Source organism: Alexandromys fortis, unplaced genomic scaffold (assembly GCF_014885135.2).
Source record: "Alexandromys fortis isolate MF-2015 unplaced genomic scaffold, M_Fortis_MF-2015_v1.1 scaffold_43, whole genome shotgun sequence".
Lineage (NCBI taxonomy): Eukaryota > Metazoa > Chordata > Mammalia > Rodentia > Cricetidae > Alexandromys > Alexandromys fortis.
Window position 1 is genome coordinate 11954187 of NW_026067928.1, and position 20650 is coordinate 11974836.

Consider the following 20650-nt stretch of genomic DNA (forward strand, 5'->3'; position numbering starts at 1 on the left):
CTTGGCAAACCTCTTCAGGCATTCTAAGGCTTAAATTACAGAAAAGTGTCTTATTTATCTGGGTTTATGTAGGGTCAGGGATTTAAACAGTGGTCATCATCTTTATGACACAAATTCTTCATTTTCTGGGTTATATCCCATGCACATTACAATGAGGTTATATACCACTTATTAATTTAAATAGAAAAATGTATTTATTTTATTGTGAAGTGTAAATTACTAATCATCTGTAAAAGTTCATGAAAATGTTCTTCAAAAATGCTTGATCATCATAATAATGCATTTTCATTTGAAGTATGACATCATTGCTTTTCAAAATTAATTGAAGTGAGAGGGCGTGATCTTGTTTCTAGTCATTTAGCAGTAAAGCAGCACAAGCCATTAGCATTCATGAGGCCATTTGAAACTAGGTCATAGCTCATAATTTAGAGTTCTCTTTTCCTACTATCCTAAATTTACACCAAATTATGTCTTCTTTCATAAACACACATCCTTCTACTCGTCACAAATTCCTATTAGGAAAGGTTTTACTTTATATAAATTTGAAAACACTATCAGCATTTTAAATGTATACATATACATTAATTAAACCCACATGTCTATCTATTTATCTATCTATATGACATGACACAAAAACACTTAATTTCTTCTCTGCCCTAATTTTCTTATGGCATGTAAATATGTGCTCACCTGTATGCACACACACTCAGGTACACTAAAGCAAAACAAAATATTATGAAAAGAGCATTCACTTTACATACAAGCAGATTCAGTGAAATTTTTTAACATCTTCCAGAATAAACACAATCTACTAACAATAATAGTACAAATTTTTAGTCATCTTAGAAAGTGGAATACTGACCTCCAGGGAATATTGATCATGGTTACTAAGAATCTTAATACATTTTATTGTTTATTATAAAATAACAGTAATATTGAAACCAAAATACAGTATAGTAAAGACTCCTCTTATTACTTAATGCATATTACTATTATTGAATTCAAGGAAGCTTAACTGATTATCAATGTGTACATTCCATAAATGGAAGAAGTAGAGGGAGGAAAATTTTAAAAAGGGCCAAAGACAACATAGTTTAGGGTGATTTTTGTTTAAAAAAAAAGCATATATTTGGCCATAATTCTGGAGACTTATCTTTACATTCAGAATATGTGTCAAATCCCTTTAGAACAACACAGTGAGAGCCCAACATAAAACCTATACTCAAGATTTTATGCTGGCTCACATCCAGAGGTTGCTGCATGTAATACAGCCCAGACACCAGAAACTTCTTATGGGTTTGTGTGTGTGTGTGTGTGTGTGTATGTGTGTATACACATACATGTGTTTAATGATAATAGCATTAGTAAGAGGTATGCCTTTCTATTTGTAGGACAGGCTTCAAATCCAACTGAAAAGTGGCTAACTTTACCCATAATACTCCTGCAACTACTATATCAGTGGTCATATGTTGACAGGTTTGTCATTACTGTTTCACTGAGTTAAGTCTGATGATTGCTATTTCCTCTGTAGTATGCACACTTCTTTCCAACCCTATGAAAACAGTTGCTGGGGATGATGCTTCCAAGTCAGATTAATTTTTACATATTTATAACTAAAGTTCATTATTTCATCAGCATTTACTGCCAAGTTCTGAAGAGTCACCAAAAATATTGTCAATGACCTGCAATACTATTTTTACCCTGTACTGTTTGGGGTCTCTGGTACATTGCTGTTGACAAACACAAAATAGGTAACCATGTTCCTTGCATGAGCATTTTATCTGTTGTTAGCCTATCCTGTCAAGTAGGGACATCACTGTTCTATTCAAGGGGACAATTATTTAATATCTTTTTATGTATGTGTATGTCCATATTTCGCAAAGCTTCTACAGTAGTAATTGTCCATATTAATTTTTCAAAATATTTTTAGTGTTAGTGTTCTATCCCCACATCTTCTCCTCCACCCTGTCTTCCAGTGCACAACTTCAACAGGGAAACTCACACGTTTCACACGTTTGCCATATTTACTTCTGCCAATCCAGATGCTTTGTGGATGTATGAGTACATGTTTTGAAATTGAAACTCTTTAGTAAGATACAAATAAAAAGTAATGTGTAACAAAATATCATCAAAAAATAGAAAAAGGAAAACAAGACCAACTTGAACAAAATAAATCTTCACAGTGACTTTATTTAACATTTGTTTGAATAGTGTACGAAAAAGAGAAAAAAAGGAAGAATTGTTTTTTTTTGTAACACTAGAAGGCTTCTACTTAAATATCATATATTTCATAAGGCAGTAAATCAAATCTTATAGATATTTATATAATATTTTTTAAAAAATATTTTTTGAGAATTCCATATGACTACTGTATTTGCATAATTCTAAGGTTGATTGTCTCCCAAGTCCTTCTATGTCCCATGTCCTAATCCTGTCACAAATTCGTGATCACATATCATATGTGTGTGTGCTTGTGTGTTCCTGTACGTATATGCATTCAACCTACTGAATCCACTTAGTGTTTCTAGTACAAATATATATTTAAGGAAAACATCTTGTGTTGAGACTGTTATCACCATACTTGTACATGGGGAAGACTGAATATTCCTATCTCAACTGCCATCAAGTCCCTGGAGCTTTGAAACTCGGAGGAAAAATTACAAGTGCCACTTACATAAGGCTGTATACTTTCTAACTGTATTATAAGTAATTATTCTTATCCCCGCAAATAAGTGTAGTTCTCATCTCTCAAAAAAAGTTTTTTTTTTTCAGTAGATGGAGAGCGTTAAAAGAATCTACAACTTGTCAAAATGCAATAAGAGCTAGCCATAGGGTACCCAACACCAATCGATTCACATAAAAAACAACCCCCAGAGGAAATTCTACAGAAGCGAGAAAGAAAAGATTTTAAAAGCAAGAACATTAGGAAATATGTTATGAGATATACCTTCTGTATATGTCAGGAAAGTTGTACTCATAAAATGTCAGCAATATGATTGCCTAAACTAGAGTTGGATAATGATAGCATCAATTGACACGACCAACTTTGTGGTATGAAGATTGCGAGGTCCCTCCCTTAGAAGAACACTTATAGAATTTTCTCTTCTTCTGACATATAAACTATTAGTCTGAATATTCTGGGCTCGTCATTCTAGATATTTCTTATTCTCTTATTCATCTGAACTCTCATCTGAGGGCCTATGCATTTGGTTCACTGCTGGAGTTCTTGTCTAATGGGCTGGATGCCCCATGGATTCATCTTCAATAACATCCACATCCACATGAAAAATCACTTTTAGTTCTCCTTCAGAGATTAATATATACTATGCTCAGCACCATTAATAATTACATAAAAAGTGAAACCAAAGGCAGTTTAAAGTTGTCTGTAACTAGAAGTTAAATCAAGACTTTTCTTCAATATTTCCTCAACTACAGGCAGAATTTCATGAATCAATCTGATGATTTTAATGGCATTTTAAGCAGACTAATTCTGTGAAAACCGTAAGCAAATAGCTATAGGCACTATCAGTTGAAGTGTGTTAAGGTGGCTGGGAAAAATGGAAGAAAGACTCAGTTTCCTTCTGAGAGATTATATAGCATGCAAAAACTCGTCCTATGTTTGCAATCATACAGGCAAGCAGTAGTACATAGACTCATTGAGTTTATTTATAAAAAAAAAGAAAATTTGCAAGAAAATATGGTAAGATAAAACATAAATGGTTTGATTGGTAGGGAATATAGTATTGGATTTAATCAAAATATATGCAGAATATTCTAATAAAAACAATACAATGAAATATTACTTCATTGAAATTTAAAAATAAATATGGATCGAGCACTATTAAGTGGATAATTATTTTTAAATTCTTCACAATTTTAAACTAATGAAATTACAAGTAGGATATAAATGCATAACTAATTAACTTAATGTATTATGTATTACCAAATCAAACTTCAGCATGTGCTCAGTAATAGATGCACACTAATTAAAAATTTACTAGTTCCAACCAAATTTAATTAGTTTGCAAGTTTTTCTATATTTCAATATTAAAGACCATTCAACTTATAGACTCAGAAATTTTATGAATTTATTTCAATAGTGATAGTCTATCTTATTTTCAGGAAGGGCAATAATAAAAGTATTGATATTTTGCTTAAGGTAATTAAGGTAAAAACTGCTACTGCAAAATAAGGGATTCCTGTGATGTCTTGCCCCAAGTTCAAATATCCCCTCCAATCAATCTAAACTCACAGTCAAATTAATTGTGATACCTAGAATGTAGAAATAGTTTATCTGTATTCCATTGCTGAAAAATTATGCTGGAATTACTGACTCCAAAGAGTAAAGGCAACAATAACAAATTTTCATGTAATAAAGGTAAAATCCAATAGCTACACAGTTAGTTAGCAAAGAAATGATAGGGTGAGAAGTAAAAACATGCAGTTTCTGTCTAATAAATACACGGAAGATGCTGTTGTTTGAGTCAGTGAAAGATTCTCTTGCAAGAAATGAGAAACTTTGGGGCAAGGTTTCTCTGGAGCAATGTCATCTGTGACTCATTGTGCAAATGAGCAGGCAGGGTCTCATTGCTTTGCAGATGGCACACACAGGTTTTCCAAGAAAATGGTAAATAATGTGTATAGTTTGCAGGATTATGATATATATTTTATGGCAGCATTTTACAATACAGAAATAAACCTTCTTTCTCTTTATATTTTAATCTTTTATGTTGTTTAGAATTTCTTAAATAAGTACATAGTATTTACATTATTTGCCATAACTCTCTTCTCATTTTTCACGCCTTTCCCATTCTGTCTTGAATGAACTCTTCAACTACGATTATCTATCTGTCAGTCTGTCTCTCTATCTTTCATCTATCTATCATCTATCTATCTATTTATCTATCATCTATCTATCTATCTATCTATCTATCATCTATCTATCTATCTTTCATCTATCTATCTATCTATCTATCTATCTATCTATCTATCTATCCATCCATCCATCCNGGACTAGAGAATCCTTCTGACTTGCTGACATCCAGTCTAGCCCATTCTGTGAGTTCAAACTGAGCAATAAACCCTGCCTCAAAAAATAAGGCAGAGAGTGAGAGAGGAAGACCCAATACCAACCTCTGCTACAACGTGCATGTACACACATGTGTATACATACACACACATATATATCTGTACATACATGTGCACACACGAAGGAAAGTTGTATTATGAAAATATTATAATTAAACCCATATTTTATATGCTACTTTTGTTGTTCTTTAAGGCAAGGTCTTGCTACCTACATAGCCCTGGCTGGCCTAGAACTCACAGAAATCTGCCTTCTGCTGCCTCCCATATGCTGGGAAGAAAGGCTTGTACCACCTTGCCATGCTGTGTACTAATTTAAAAAATAACAATAATAAATATAAGAGTAAAGATAACTGTGATGCAATAGGAGTAGCTGACTGAGGTCAAACACAACCAAGGAAAAGCCTTAGCAATTGAGGAATAATCCCAGTAGAAAGACTAGTCTTTGAAACTAAACCATTAGGATAATAATATTATTATATTTGGGACAATTTGTGGGACTTGAGAATTACGTTGTCACAATGAATATGCATCACACTTGGCACTGTCTAGGGCACTTTGGGGGTTGAGAGAACACCTAGCTCCCTTCCTCATAACTTTCAGAACTCTAAGGAAATAGAGTGGAGGTCATTTCCACATGGAAGCCCTGAGGGAGCTGGACGTTCACATCAAATTGTGTACAGGGGGAGTAACTATGATGACTTCAGCACTGAAGGTGGGCTGAGGCCATGGCTCATGGGTCAAAGCATGACAATCAATGTTCAGATACCCAGATCCCATATAAAAGCCAGCGCACTGAAGAGCCAACTTGTAAAGCTAGCCTGGGAAGGTGGAGAAGGGATTCCCAGAGCAACCTGGCTAGCAAGACTGGGCATATGGGAGAGTTCCAAGTTTGACTGAGAGACCCTGCCTCAATAAATAAGGTAGAAGAATAATTGTGGATGATATGTATAATTGTACACAAGGGCCACATACATTCAACAGACACACATACGCTCCACACATATGCATACATGAAAATGGAAGAAAGACAAAACAACAGAGGCACTGACTCAGAAATGGCAAGCATGCTGGTGGGGTGGGAATAAAGCGGTAGTCTGGGTCTGTGTATCCCACACTGAACCATTGTGTATAGACTGCAGTAGTGCCCAGAGCATCGGTCTTATGCCATGAGCAACACTGGCATACTCCTTCCCAGATGTTGAAACAGACTGAATAACCATTTTCCACTGGCAACTCCAGCAGCCAAAGCCACATGATTGGCACAGGCCTTGGGTGCACTATGGGCCCAGCTGGCCACTTGGAGGCTGATTGCAGAAAAAAATGATGACATAGTAAATACAAAGTTAATCTGGCTTCCTGGAAGGCACAGGACAACAGCCAACACGTGGGGTGCACATGCATTTCACAGCAGCCAGGAGCTGGCTCCTGGGGCACTGTGCAGCAGCAAGAGCTTCATCCTGACACCAGGACCAGAGCGAGATGCAGCCGTGCTTTTCCTTGGAAAATATTCTCTGTACTGCTGTCTTTTAATGAAAGCAGTGACTTCATCCATCCAGTTTCAAGGCTCTTGGAATAAATGTTCTCTCTCTTCTTCCCCCGCCCCCATCCCACTATGTGTGTGTGCGCACACACACACACGTGTGTGTGCACATTTACGTGTGGGAGGCTGGGAACACACATGTTTGTGAGTGAGCGTGCATACAAAGGCCAGAATGTCTTCTTTAACCATGCCTTCCACTTGATTTGGGGGACAATGTTTCTGCTGGACCTGGAGGTCACTGATCTGGCTAGCCTGTCTGACAGCAAACCCCTCCTCATGCTTTCTACCTCCCCTGAGCTGGAATTACAGGTGAACACCACTCTTTCTATGTCTTTTTAATGAGCTTGGGGGATTGGTCTCAAATTGGCAAACCTCTGTGCCAAGCACTTTACCAGCTGAGCTGTATCACCAGTCGTAGAAGTTCTTTAATGTTCTATTCTTACCTGAAGGTCCCTGACAGCATCCATCATCCAATTCTGTCTAACAAATTGATTTTTGAAAAGCTTAGTCTCAGAGGAATCGTTTCATTTGCTGTAAAGTGCCTAATAATCTTCATTGACTCACAAGGCCAGTGAGAACTCTAAAGGAAGCAGAAACCCCTTACGGGGTATCTCAGGTCACGCACAGGACATAAGCTGGAAAGATAGCAAGGTGGCCGGGGCAAAGGTTTCCTGGTTTTATTTTGTTTTCCCACAGAAAGGGGCAAATGATGCAGAGGAAGCGTGTGTTGTCACACTGGCAACTTCATGGAGACCTGAATCTCCATGGAAATTTTTGCTGAACACAGAGGCCCTGATACCTAAAGAGGGGCTGCAGAGACGAAGAAGCAGCTGTGCCTTCTCAGACTTAGTCTTGGATCAGCAAGCTAACAGAGTTTGGAAAGCAAACCTCAAGAGTTCAGAACCCTAACTGGTGGCAATAGCTGCCCACTTAAAAAACACATATATATATTTTTTAAATCCTGTCTGACTCTCGATGTAGAAAGTCAAGTACATTGACAAGAATGTGCATGAATTATAATCAATAAAATTATCTCACAAACACATTTCATGATTATTCACAAGCACTAAAAAACAGTGTTGAAATAGGAGCGGCAGGGCTGCGTCCCCGGCACCCGGCCGCCCGCATGGCTAGTTTATACCCAGAAATAATTACACGGAAACTGTATTCTTTCAAACACTGCCTGGCCCGGCTAGGTCCAGTTTCTTATTGGCTAGCTCTTACATATTGTTCTAACCCATTTCTAATATTCTGTGTAGCCCATGAGCTGGCTTACCAGAGAGGATCTTAACCTGCGTCTGTCTGGAGCTGGAGAATCATGGTGACTCACTGACTCAGCTTCTTTTTCCCAGCATTCTCTTCTGTCTACTCCGCCTACCTAATTTTCTGTCCTATGAGGGCCGAGGCAGTTTCTTTATTAGTAAGAAATCACTCCCACATCATTATTAAGGGATTATTAATGGTGACAACAGATCCCCTCCATCCATTCCACTTTCAGACTTTGTAGCTCTTCATCTAGTGGTGGGACCTTATGAGCCTTCATCCACCCTCATTGCTGTGTCAACCAGTGTCACTATACAGGTCTTCATTGGGTACCCATACTGTTGAGTTTTCATGGTTCTGTAGCATTTCTTCATATATAGAAGACACTGCCCATCAATAGCTGCCCATGTCCTGTGGTTCTTGCAGTATTTACTATGTACCTTTCTGTAGTACTCCTGAATTTCATACACCTTAAGTAAAAACAATATTTAGTATCTGTTAATATCAATAGAAATGTCAGTAAGTTGTAATTCAAAGATTTTTCCTAAAGTAATTTTGTTAGTGAAAATTTTATTAAGTTCTCAAAATAAGTTTCTTAGTTATTTATCTCCTTCCTTCGTTATATCTTATTACATAATTTTCTCACATTTTCTAATATTATAAAAATATTAAAACATTTGTCTAATTTAACACATGCATTCATAGATTTATGAATGCTACAGCATCTCACTATTCCTGAAATACCTATATTAAAACGTTATCATAATATTAAATGGTAAAATAAAATTACGCATTCCTGACAACCACAAATCAGTTTCACTGCTATATAGGAGGTAATTCTATCTTCTCAAATTTCTCAAATATTAGCAAAATCATATATTTAATACAGAAAATACTTCATCTTCCTTAAAATAGTCTCTTTTTCTTCATTATAGCTACTGATAGAACCAGAGTAATCTTGGACACGGTTAAGCTGTTCTATGCATAGATGCCTATGGGAAATTTCAAATTACTATTAACTTTGAAAAAAAGTAAAAAGAAATCACGAAAACTTCGGGTTTCAGTTATCTTTTGTTTTCCATACTTAATCTCAGATTTTAAGTGAGTATGTGTTTTTATAGGATATAAATGTGGGGTGTTTGTATGGTATGACTGCACATATTCCTATGTAGGAGTACAGACACGTGTGCAATTACATGCATGTAAATGCTAGGTGCAGGTCATCACTTTTTACATTTAAGAAAAATCTCTTGTTTATCCCTGGATACTCCAGACTAAATGTCCTACATATTTGCAGGGATTTCCCTGTCTCTGCCTCAGATTTGAATGTAGGACTTGTGGAGTAGAGGCACTAGCTGTGTGCTCTAATTTTACCTGGGTTCCTGAACTGTAAACTCTTCAAACATATATGACAAGAATTTGATCTGCTAATGCATATTCCCAGTCCCGGTAATAATTTTGATTTAAATACTTTTCATAGAGTCCAAATACCATTTTCAGCTTTAGAAGTATGGAGAGAAAGCCGGGCGGTGGTGGCGGACGCCTTTAATCCGAGCACTCGAGAGGCAGAGGCAGGCGGATCTCTGTGAGTTCGAGGCCAGCCTGGTCTAGAAGAGCAAGTTCCAGGACAGGAACCAAAAGCTACGGAGAAACCCTGTCTCGAAAAAAAAGAAGAAGAAGAATTAGAAGTATGGAGAGAGTATGAGACAAGAATTTGCTATGCTGCTTAGGTACTTTCCAACTGTACAGGTTATTGCTCTAGTCTGTGACTGTTGAGATCCTGCATGTCTCCTAGTTTTCATAGCAAGCTACTCTCTTTCAACAGTGCTCAGATTGTTGTGATATATAATCCTATGTGGCTTTGGCTGTTTGATTTTTAAAATCTTATAAAAAGTCATGTCACTATTCTGTTGAAAGTTACATACCACTCACTGTTCAAGATAAGTGTAATTTATTTTATTTTTATATATAACAAAAAGGATATATATAATAAGATAAAATTAAAAAAAAACAAAAAAGGGAATATAAATTTTCTTAGTACTTTTAGAATAGTACTAGAAATAAATATCCATATAATTAATTTTCTACCAAAAACTAAAGAAAAATTTGTCATGATAATACTTCATAAGAATAAATACTATACAACCTAGCAGGAAATGCAATTCCATAACTTAGCATCACTGTTAAGCTATGGTTAAATTACTACTCAGCACATACCTCTGATTGACCAATGAAATGGTAAAGAGCGGTTTGGTGACTTAATAAATGCCATTTCATTAATAATCCCACAAAAGCTTAAGCGATGGATGAAGAAGTGTGGGACTCAGCTCATCAGTCAGGGTATTGAGGAGTAGGTAGAAGACCTGTTAAAAAATAAATGAAAAAAGGGACAGAGTAAGCGGACGAAAAAGAAAGGAAAGGAAAGAAAAGAAAGGAAGGGAAAGGAAGGGAAGGGAAGGGAAGGGAAGGGAAGGGAAGGGAAGGGAAGGAAAGGAAAGGAAAGGAAAGGAAAGGAAAGGAAAGGAAAGGAAAGGAAAGGNAAGGGAAGGGAAGGGAAGGGAAGGGAAGGGAAGGGAAGGAAAGGAAAGGAAAGGAAAGGAAAGGAAAGGAAAGGAAAGGAAAGGAAAGGAAAGGAAAGGAAAGGAAAGGAAAGGAAAGGAAAGGAAAGGGTCTTTCCAGGGTATTACCCTGGTTATGATAGGGGAAATAGTTTTGCACAGAACACTGATTCCACAATATCATGTCAAATTTGGGAGACAGGGAATGATGACTTGAAAATAGGCTAGGTAGTTAAAGGTCTAGCTATAAAGTCGCTGCACCTGTGCCTGTCAGCTCTTGATCTATTTCACACCAGCAGAGAAAGCATCCAGTAGATTAACCCCAGGTAAAAGCATGGTAGCTACCCTCTAGAGAACCTTTGCAAACTGCCCAGGAAATTGTTAGAGGTAGAGTTGCAATTCTTAGTGTGTCAGGTTTAGACTATCTGTGTTTACTGGTCATAAACTTCTCTTGAGTTAGCTTCATCAAAGCAGTCATACAATTTGTAAGGTCTATTGATGTACATTAATCTTTCTGGCAAAAGACATCTTAGGAAAATATAGGTGAATGTAAAAGAGCATAGAAACTATGAAGCTTCTGTGCTATAAATTTGTCTGCCTAAATACAAGCTTATTCTGTTTTTTATGTCAACACCAAAAAAGCAGTTTGCAAAAGTGTTTGATCTGTATTAATATCTTAGAATCTGACTTGCAATTTTCTTTCCTTTTTCTTGATTTTTATTGAGCTCTACATTTTTCTCTGCTCCCCTCCCTGCTTCTCCCCTCCACTTCAAACCTTCTCCACTTACAATGTTCTCAAGAAACTAGTTGTTAATAGAAGGTAGATGATTAAAAAATAAATTGCGTGTTTCAGGAATAATAGTGTATAAAATTTCATATACAAAAAAAACATCAATAAGTGAGCACAATTATTTAAATGATAAGATAAAAGATCACAAGATGGTACCGACTGCTATATTCAATATCACAGGCTGAATAAGATGGCTCAGTGTTTGTAAATACTGCGAACTCTTCCAGGCAACGTAGGTTCAATTCCGAGAACAACATGGCCATTCAACGGTCTTAACACTAGTTTCAGGGAATGGAACAAGCTCCCATGCCGTACACAAGAAAAACACTCAGATACATAAAATAAAAGTAAATAAAACTTTAAAGTTCATATGCATGCATATATATATATGTATATACACATATACATATACACACACAAACACACATAATAATTAAAGAGAGCAAAAATGTTACAAAATTGGGAGACTGATGTTTTTGAAATAAAAACATTCCTAATTTGAGTTAGATACTTTAAATCTGCATTGTGTCAGCTTCTGAAGCAATACTCAAGCTTTAGTCATCTTGAAAATCTCCAGTTTGTACCTTTTGCACTATAAGTAGTTAGAACATATGGTGCTAAAGCATTCTTATCTTAAAAAAAAACTGACAATACAGAATAGCAAATATGAAATAGGTTTTGAAACCTATATAATCAGTTTTATTGATTTTTCTCTTTTTTTTCATCGCTTGGGTTTAATGTACACATATTAAACAGAATATTTTAATTTCTCCAAGTGGCAACAACATTTCTACATTTTCCAATTAAATCTTAGGTTTTAATAAATTTGTTTGTCTTACTAAGTAATTAAATGAAAACATGTTTAACATGACAAGCCACACCATGTATATCTATCTGGACATTCACGGAGAAAGGAACTTATAATCTCTTTAGAATTTAGAATGTAACAGCTGAGTGGTTTTAATTTTGAATACTTGCTCTTATTACCAAATATCTGTTAAAAATATTGTATTTTCAAGTAAATGTCTAGATTGTTACAATTATATATTTGTATAAATTTATTAGAAATACTAGAGATAGATCTAATATTGGAGCATACCCCAACTGTTATACTTTTCAAAACAAAGACCAAGGTTTTAAATACAGGTTTCAGGGCGGTGGTGGCGCACGCCTTTAATCCCAGCACTCGGGAGGCAGAGGCAGGCGGATCTCTGTGAGTTTGAGACCAGCCTGGTCTACAAGAGCTAGTTCCAGGACAGGCTCCAAAACCACAGAGAAACCCTGTCTCGAAAAACAAAACAAAAAAACAAGAACGTAAATACAGGTTTCACTGTGCCTATCATTTTTATTTTTTTTTTTTTGCCTATCTTTTTAAATGTTGATTTCAAAAGATAAATTGTGAAAATAAAACAGCAGAATTATATACATATTTAATTACTAAAATTTAATTGTTATTCACTTATTTAAAAAAACAGAGGGCGCCGGCGGTGGTGGCGCACACCTTTAATCCCCGCACTCGGGAAGCAGAGGCAGGCGGATCTCTGTGAGTTCGAGGCCAGCCTGGTCTAGAAGAGCTAGTTCCAGGAGAGGAACCAAAAAGCTACGGAGAAACCCTGTCTCGAAAATAAAAAAAAATAAATAAATAAAATGCATGTTGTGAAACAATCCTTCTGTACCCTGTGAATGTGTATTACTCTCATTGGTTAATAAAGAAATTAATTGGTCTATAGAAAGGCAGAATAAAGTTAGGGGGGAAGCAAAATTGAAAATAATGGTATGAGGAAGCCAGAGTCAGGAGTCGTCAACCAGATGCAGAGGGAGCAGGAGATGAACATGCCATGCTAATAAATGTACCACCAGATTGCAGGGCACAAATAAGGAATATGGGTTAACAGAATGCAAGAGCGATTTATTAATCGGCCTGAGCTATTGGCTGAGCATTTATAAGTAATATTAAACCTCTGTATCAGTTATTCTGGAGCAAGCAGTTGGGACAGGAAAACTCTGCATATAATATGTTACCCAACGTGGGGCTGGAATTTTCATGTACAACCTGACCAAAGCCCCCCCCCTTTTTTTTTTTTAAGGAATTTTAGACACACAGGAACTGAGCCCAGCATGACTTCTTGGTAGCTGCATTTTTCAGGTGAGATCTGTTTACTGGCAGCAGTGTGAAGAGGCATGGCTCCTTTGAGATATGGCTTTCTGGCTAGATGCTAGCAGCTCTTTGGTCAAAAGTGGGTCCCCAGCCCTCTGACATCCCTTTATCCAAGAAGACTGGGATGTTTGGGTGAAAGCATCACTGCAGCCCCAGCCACTCATCCTGGCGCTCCAATGGAGCAGGAAGCGCCATTTCAAGTCCCTCCCCTGGGAGTTGCCTTGGTCCAGACTCCACCTCTGGGAACGCCTGTCAAGCACTGACCCGAGAAGGTCAAAAAAACCCTCCCAGCACTGACCCCCTACCAAGGGAGGGTCAGGGCCACTTCCACAGGCTATTTAGGTTGCTGCCCGGAAAAGGAACATGTTTGTGGTCTCCGGGTTTAGTGTGGTCTCCCCTGCTCCCTTCCCCTTCGCTGCTTTCCGGGGCCACATGGGAGCACTACATTAAACGTGGGCATTTTTTTTTTTTAATCTGGTCTAATTTAGTCTGATTGAAATGATTTGCGTTGGTAGAGAGGCTCCTTTAAGAAATATTCCTAATATATGGAGGCTTCCACTGAGGGGTTCTGTTTTTCTCATGGGCCCAGTGTCCCGTGCTGGAAAACGCCCTTCTTGTGCACTCTCCACCAGGCTAAGACAGGCTTCATATTGGTGAGTTCCCCTCTTTTTGCTTTATGCGGATACGGCTAGGGGACCCATTCACGTTTATTTTTGTTGATTTTTGGGCTTTCCATTAAAATTGCAATCGTGCCGTTAAAGTCCAGCCCACACAGTGAGCCAGGCCTCCCTGAGATGGGACGTGGGTGGGCCAAAGACATCTACCACTCATTTCTCATGAACCACCCATTCTTTACTCAAGAGCACTGTCCAATAGCTGCATTGCAACAGGCTAGAGTTCCACTTGACATGTGCTTAAAAGGGTTCTTGCCATTCCAAGCCGATTCCTCAAACACCCTTGAGCTGCCTTTTGCAAAAATCTTCCTAAATTGGGGCTATCTGACATCTAACATAAAAATAAACAAGGTTCCAAAGCCTGTGGGTTCTAGAACGCATGTTCCCGCTCTCACTTCCCCGCAACCCTCCTCTTCCCTGCTCTTTAGCTATTTGCTGTTTGTCTCACCCTGGGATTTTCTAAAATGGATCTGTTTCCTCTGTCCTTTTACTCTAAAACCATATGCCTCTTTGGTCCTTTTGTTTTTGTTTCCACTTGCAGCGTCTGCTAATCTGGTCTTGAAGGGAACCACCTCTGTGCTTCCTTGGCTTCTGCCACCTGTCTACACCAGGATTTTTAGTTGGTCAGCTGACACAGGTTTCTTAAAGTGTTTTATTTCTCTGCCTGTTAGAATAATGTGACCACAGTTTGTCTGTGAGAATATGTGGGTATGTTTTCATAATATGCTTGATATATGTTTCTCTGTGTATGTGTACTTGTTTTAAGATCAATACAATGTATAACTCCTGACTCCAACAGCTCAGGAAAAACACAAACATGTAGTTAGCCACAATGTTGTCCTCACTGCCATCTTGGGTAAGAGTGCCCATGTGTGCTAATATTCTTTGACTTATATCTCTATGAGCCTGTAATAATATTTCTATCTTTAAACAATGCATAGTTATGTTTTGTGAATCTTTGTAACAAACACTATTATATTTAATATATTGTTGGTGTATTAATGTTGAACTCTGAAAAACAACATTAGAATTCATGTTTTCTTCTTTCAATATGTTCTTATTTTCTCCCTAACTCATATCAAAGCATTTTGAGATTAAGGAAACTTGGAAAATTTCTGTAATAAGTGTGGCACCTTCCTACATACATCATGCTACATAACAGAGTTTAAGAGCTGCTGCAGAAAGACAGAACACAGTAGCCAGGCAATGGTGGCGCTCGCTTTTAATCCCAGCACTCGGGAGGCAGAGGCAGGTGGATGGATTTCTGTGAGTTCGAGACCAGATCTGGTCTACAGAGCTAGTTCCAGTACAGGCTCCAAAGCCACAGAGAAACCCTGTCTCGAAAAAAAGAAAAGAAAAGAAAGAAAGAACACATCTTAATTTCACATCAGTTATGAACAATTATCAGGAGATTATACGTTCTCAGTGCTCCACACATAGGAATGAATGAGTATGAAACCAACATAAGTAACTCATTTATGTTACTTGTAAGTAAATGTTGGCATGCAAGAAAACATGTAATATGAAAGTACTAATGGACTATTGGATATATATGCTTAACTTTGTATAAGGAGAGATGTGTATGAAACAATATGCTGGTGCTAATTTCCCATCATATACTAGTAATTTATTTTTATTAATTTTATATATACAAACAAAAGTTATACATCAAACCATAAATGATATTCCTCATTATAACACTTAAAATGAATTTGAAAAGATTGCAATTTTTAACTTACACATCAAATATTTATTACAAATATGAGTAGATTAGCTAACTCACTAAAGAGGAATAAATCAGTTTTATGCATTCAGCAAAACTTGAGATGAAGCATAACTAACAAAAAATTCCATTTTTTTCAAATAATATCAAACACTGGAGTCAGAATTGAAGATGAAAATTTGATTCTTTTTCAAATATGCTTGTCTGATTAAGTCTTATTTATGATGAAGCAAGATATCAGTTTGCAATGTCCTAGACTACCTGGGAACTTAAGGTGCTTGGAAAGAAGGGAGGAGGCTCAGATAACAGAACATCACCAACATGAAGTTTTTTTTTCTTTGTTTGGCAGGTTTATGATTGGTGTTTTCACAGAAGTTTTAGGCACACACTGAGAACTCTAATTAAGAGAGTGATTTCCATTTGTGCAGGGTTAAAGGTTCACTTCAATCAAGTCAAACCTCTTGAAGTGTGAATAGGATGAGGAGGAAAAGGAAAAGAAATAAACTGAGCTGTTGACCAAGGACAATTGTGAAAAAACAATACTGGAGGGACAAAACCCCGTCACTCTTATTCAGAGAGTTATAGTTGAAGCCATTTTTTTTTCAGAATTCTTCATTGGATCTCTTTTTCTTGGGTTCAGTGACTTAACACAACTTTCATTTACCAATGTGTGAACTCCAGTATTAATTATTTTTGTGCAATGTGATTTGCTACCTTCTCTCCCAATGAGCATATTACTTAAAGATGTATTGTCCTAAGAATTTAACATTTTTTTCTACAATACTTTCAAAGTATATAATCTCTAAAAATTAAATAGGCATTATGAATAAATGCTGATGATATGATATGTATCTTCACAAGGTAAACCAGCCTTGAGGACTGGTTAGGGCATACCTAATCTGGCTTGTATTATAATCTCATGCTTTTCCTCTTTGATTCTCATATTTTCTAATTTCATTAATTATTTGTTTGGGAATCTAATACACTTAAAGTATTTTATAGTTATATTAAAAAGAACTCCCTTTCCTGAAAATTAGAGAAACATTATATTATCTTATAAAACTTTGGGAGATACAAAAGCATTATAATTTATCTGTGTAAAAAGAAAAATCATTTACTAACCAGCGCATGGTTATGTTTGGGAATTATTAAAATACAATTACTATTTCTCATAGAAACTCAATAAAAGATTATGATGTAACTATTTTATTTGCCAACAATAGCCAATCCAACTGATTTGGAAATTTAGGAAGGCTACTGAACTCCATAAGCATGGATAAACAGTCATCCTAATAGTATCTTGGAAGACAGATATTCTGGGAGGAGTATGAATGGAGGCCTCACTTCAGAGGTTTCAGAAGGATACAATATTAGTACCTTGGATACATACCATTCTTATGATATTTTGACTAAGAATGTGTCTGCTCTTTTTTGTCCAAAGTACTTTCCTGAAGCTAAGTTGAAAAATTAATAAACTAATTTCTTTGAAGATAGCCTAATATCATCTGTCACTTGTCTCTCAGTATCCACTCTTATGCATTTTATTAATAAAAAAGACCACCTGAGGTGAAAAGAAATACGAAATGAATAATTTGAAAATAAGTATAGCACTAGATAATTTAAAGTGTGAACAACAGCTTGTGATGAAAGAGTAGAGAGACTTTATCTGAAATGGAATAAGGAAGGAGTGTCCTTACATCATGAATCACCCAACTAACTTTTTAAAAAGAAGAAAAATATCTGAGTAATTTTCTGCCCCTAGAAAAACATCAAGAAAACAAAGCTTCTTCAAATTCAATTTTAAAATGTCAGGCTCCATCACAAAAAAATCAGCAGAATTTGGCAGTATTTTCCACATAGTTCTAGTTTTTGATCCATGAGGGCACAATGGTCAAGATGTTGTGAATAACCTTCTTCAGTTAAACAGTGTTCCTGAGATCAGATCTGCGATGAATCATCACATGAAGCTGTGAAAGTAAAGCCTGGATTCTGTTAGAGACTCCAAGGTGTTGGAGATGCCAAAGCTGTGTGTTACTTGCCAAAGAGTCAAATTAGCCAAAGACAGAGAAGTATGTCGTAAGCAGAAGGGCTGCATTAAGTCATTAATGCCCTTGACAGCTGACATCAAGCTACAGGACTTGAATCTATCTGCCCTGTTATGTCTCAGTTTTGCTTCAGTTTATTATTTTCTTTCAATTTCTTCCATACCTCAGTTTTGGAATGATTATATGTATTCTGTGCCATTGTATATTAGAAGCATGTAATTTGCTTTTAGATTTTGACTCGACAAAGGGTTACAATTAAGAGATAACCGTGAGTCTCAGAGAGACTTTGAACTTTCAAGCTTTGTTTTATTATTATTATTATTATTATTATTATTATTATTATTATTATTTTAATGAGAATGTTGCAACAAGCCTTTGAGGATAAAGGACTAGTATGTGGTGGTTTGAATGAGAATAGTGACCACCACAGGCTCTTACACTTGAAAACTTGGTCCCTAGTAGGTTGAACTACTTTGGAAGGATTAAGAGCTGTGAACTATTTGGAGAAGTTATGTCACTGGGAGCTGGCTTTGAGGATTTGAAATATTCAGTCTGTGTGACTCTCCCTTCCTCATGGGTGACAATCACAATGCGGGCTTCCAGTTGTTTATTTGCTCTGTCATCATGACTGTAACCCCCTGAATCCATAAACTAGGTTAAATGATTCCTTTAACAAAAAGTATATATAGAAATATTCACCATGTCAAGCAATGACTCCCGAAAACATAAACTTATTTTTCCTGTTATTTTTAATTGAAGTATCCAGATGAACATGTGGAGATTAGTTATGTTATTAATAACTGAAACATTACTTAAAACAGTGTTACACATCACTTATACTGATGCACATACATTTAATGCTTTGCCTTCCAATTCCATTTATTTCTTCTTTTTACATTTAGTGTAAACAACTCACTCATTCCATTGGTGAATGACATAAAATTTGCCATCAGTTTTTTTTTTTTATGAAGCATTGAAGGTTGTAATAATTTTTTCACAAAACTTGGAGGATGCCTCTTTATTTAAATGCATAATTTTATAAGAAGTGTGTATTTTCGGTATATTGTTGACTCTTGGGAATGGTACATCATTGTCTCTTATTTTATCCAGAGGTTCAATTATATAACATATAATCCATAATTAACCTTCATCCACTTTTTAATGTTTTCAATGAAATATTTTTTGTATGTGATGAGGAAGGTATGGAGGTCAGAGGGCACCTGGTGGAGTTCACTCTCCTTCCATCTTTTTTTTTAATATTTATTTATCATGTATACAATATTCTGTCTGTGTGTATGCCTGCAGGCCAGAAGAGGGCACCAGACCTCATTACAGATGGTTGCGAGCCACCATGTGGTTGCTGGGAATTGAACTCAGGACCTTTGGAAGAGCAGGCAGTGCTCTTAACCTCTGAGCCATCTCTCCAGCCCCCAATGAAATATTTTTTATGAGCAACACTTTCTTTTTACCATTAGACATTGAACATTGGATATGAGTTATGATCTTCTTCACTCATAATGCTCTGAAGACGCTAGTGAATACTTTTTTTTTTTTTTTTGATTTTTTGAGACAGTGTTTCTTTGTAGCTTTTTTTGGTTCCTGTCCTGGAACTAGCTCTTGTAGACCAGGCTGGCCTCAAACTCACAGAGATCCGCCTGTCTCTGCCTCCAGAGTGCTGGGATTAAAGGCGTGTGCCACCACCGCCCGACTTAGTGAATACTTTTTATCCATCATGCTTGGTTTTCCTTTTATTCTTTTATTTGGTTAACATGAATTTCTTAATTCAAAGCATGTGCAGCATGCATCTTACTTCCTTCTGCAAACTATTCACATGCCCCAGTACTTTTGGTTTACAAATTGTTGCCTTACCTCTTTGCTGTGTTAACTCTTCATTTAAAGCTTTACAACGTTAAATAATTCTGTTGCAGATCACATTTGACATTTCTCTCACATTCATATTCTTTCTTGTTTCTTAACCAGTGACACACATTTGATCACTTACCCTCTGTAGCACAGTTCATATATGTTGGCTGTAACTTATTGTTAGCTTCTTTACATTTTTTAAAATACATTCGTATAATATATAGAATTTTTAACAGTCTATGCTTAGTATTGAATTATGTATGTGCTTTTTATTTCTTTTCAGGTAGACACCAAATAATAGACCTTTTATATCATCACTCAGGTATTGATTAGATTATTTGCAGGTTTATAGGAGGATACAAAAATGTCTTATAACAGCGTGATACTTTGTTATTGTGTCAGGACTTTGCACAGTGGTTTGGTAATTATTGCTGTTTCAACGCTTATTTGTGATCTGTAATGGATTAATTGCGTTTCACATCTGTCTGTATTGCAACATTTCTCATTCAAAGTATGTTATCTACAGGTAAAATTTCTAGCTTAATGAATATTTAAAAATTTTGTTGATTTAATAACATACTTGATTAACATAGTAATAGAGAGATTCAAAACATAGACATTCTAAAATAAAAAAATGTTTAATTCAAACCAGCAGCAGAAATGAGACTGATGTATTGGTTTCAATGAGGCATTAATTCAAATAAAGTGTCACTCTTCAAAACTACTTTAGCATGTTTCTTTAAAACATACTTTAATGTAACTGTTAGGTTAATATATTAGTGTGTTTATTTTATAGATGTTTCAATATTGATATAATTATTGCTGACACTAATAATGGCAGTGAAAGATAGTACTGTGAAATTGAAATACAGAGAATAGAACTTGCTTCTTACTCATATTTTAGAACTATAAAATGTGAAGATGGTGTATTATGGGCCTGTCAGAGAG